Genomic DNA, 2,711 nt, shown 5'->3' with positions numbered 1-2,711 from the left:
TTGTCTTAAAGTTGTGTTGCCTCCCTTTTTTCAGGTACTTTCGGCACTACACAACTCCAAGATAAAACATATACGACTCACAATCGGTTCTCCTTCTATGAGCACGATCACAAAAAGATAAAGAACGAGTCTCGCATCGAGTTGCCAAAAACTATAGAAATATACTATAAAATATAGATGTAATATTTTGTTTTTCCTTGTATCTCAAGTTTTTTCCTGAGTAAAAGAAATCCCTTTTATAGGTATAAATTTAACCCCCACAATTAAATCATTAAAATATAAGTTACCATATGAATTATGATATTTTAATTTTATGTTAAAATTTAAAATTAAAATGTTTTAATTTTGAAAGGTTGAAACTTATTTTAAATTACAACAATAATAACTGTAATCATCAACAAAATAAACATACTATTAGATCACATTTTAGTAATAGGAGCAAGTCTCCAAATACAATAGAATAGGAAGTACTTCGATTAAAATGTAAAATAGAAATTTTTGCTAGTTTGCAACCATTGCAATAAAAAATATCTCTGCAAGTTTTTTGAAAGTTCCTTTAGAAATTAAATATCTCAATTGACTAACAGAAACATGACTAATACAAGAATTCCAAAAATAAAAATTAGAAGAATAAGGACTCCAACAAAATGATAACAAATCAACACCGATGGCTGCAACATTCAGTCCTCTCAGATTGTATAATCTTTCCTTTCTATTCCCAATCAATTTCTGAAATCGAGCATCATGTACACGATAAACAATAGAAAGTAAACTGAACAAGTATTCAAAGCACATAATTGACCAACTGAGATAATGATAAATCATGTGTGCGAATTAGAACCAAAACCTGCCAATGTATTGGAATGCCATCAGTAGTCATGACAAAAGCAGATGATTTAGAAGGACATAAAGAATCAAAAGATGTCAACTCAAGTGACATGTGATTAGAGTTACACGAATCTAAAATCCATATAGAAGGACTACCTGAAGGACTCTGTGACAACAAACTTCCATGAGAAGAGACTGAAACAAAATGCGACTGTATGACTAGGAACATATGAAACTTGTAGTAAGATTAGCTAAAGTAGACTAGAAGAGGGTGGTGTGCCAAATCTTAACGAGTCAAAAGAAGGTAAAATGGTCCCTATATTTGTATTGCGCCTATAAGATTGCTATTGTGATTAACATCTCGAATTATCATTGTCGACTCTGTTGGGGTTGCTACTTTTATAACTTAGGAAGCTGAGCCTTTCAATATTCGTTTTATTTGGAAAAAATACATTAATTACTAACAACTTCATAAAATGTCTAGTTTAATTATGCATAGGAGGTCGAGAAGGTAAAGCCAAAACTGAAGTAGTGGCTGGAGGAAGAGATATCTTTCTAGCATGAGACTTCAAACATATTTTCTCAATAATAAATTCACTAACCACTAAATCAATGGAAGGAAGTGAAGTGTGATATATAATTAACTAAAGAAGTCTCTTAAAATTATAAATTTATGATTGACAAGCTCAAAGTTCATCATCCTCTGGAAGAGCTAATTAATGCTTAAGAGTAGTTGTTGCACAATAAAATTATTAAACGCTCAATATTTTCAGCTCTAGTGCTTGAAAATTAGTTTCCAATTGATATTCTTTTTGAAAATCGGATTGAATGAAAAATCATGCCAAACGATGTCACATCTCCATAGCCATTTCATTTTAGCCAATTGTATACCAACAAAGAGTTCAACATATTTGAATATCCAAGTCATAAATTTTACATTTGTTATTAACACCAGTCACATAATACAACATTAGTTTACCCTTCAAAAAATCTTTATACTACAAAACTATAATACAAATATTTTTTCCCATATAACATTACGTTAATAAATTGAAGTAAATCATCTTTTGTACCCACATCATAAAAAAATTCAATGAACAACCAACAAAATAGTGTCACAAACAAATATGAAAACCCCAAATAAAATATCAAATCCAAATTAAGGCAAGTAATGAGAAAAATACCGCTCATCACATGCTATCTTCAATAGCCGAACATCAGAATGATATCAATGATTTTTTCTTCGAGAGAGTCATGAATGATATTAATACTTCTATCTCCATACGATGAAATAAAGTATTCATAGTGATTGAAGCTCTAATACCAAGTGAATCTTATGAACAAAAGTTAAGGGAGCACAAGGAGAGCAAAAGACAGCTAGGGGTTTCAAAGAATCAAAAGGCACATAAAAGAGAATACAAATGTTTAAATATCCTAATAAGCAAAAAGTCTAAACTACCCTAATCATGCTAGTAAAATGACTTTACTACCCTTCTAGCAACATAAAACAAAAAGTACAAAGTATATAACTACATACTGTAACAAGCACAATATAGAGGTGTTAAGCACTCGGATAAAACCGGAGTGAGAGAAAATGCTTGGCAGAAGCACTGACCTCTTCTCACAATTGCATTAGGTCCCGCTGTGAATAAAAAATACCGACCCCTGTAACTGTATGTGCTTCTGTCAAACCGCATGTCATGCATTATGCTGGTGTAGCTTGGTCCTAAGCACTCTGTTTCAGCTTAACTTGTAATGATAGAGTGTAAGTTCTATTTGACTAGGCAGACCATTTTATAAAAATACGAGATCAATGGGAACAAGTAAATTCTTTTTCTTTTCCTTTTTTGTTGTTGTCTTCTAAAATAATTTTTTTAAAGTAA

Source organism: Olea europaea, unplaced genomic scaffold (assembly GCF_002742605.1).
Source record: "Olea europaea var. sylvestris unplaced genomic scaffold, O_europaea_v1 scaffold784, whole genome shotgun sequence".
NCBI classification, from domain to species: domain Eukaryota; kingdom Viridiplantae; phylum Streptophyta; class Magnoliopsida; order Lamiales; family Oleaceae; genus Olea; species Olea europaea.
The sequence above is the reverse complement of the archived record's forward strand: the minus strand, read 5'-3'. Positions refer to the sequence as shown.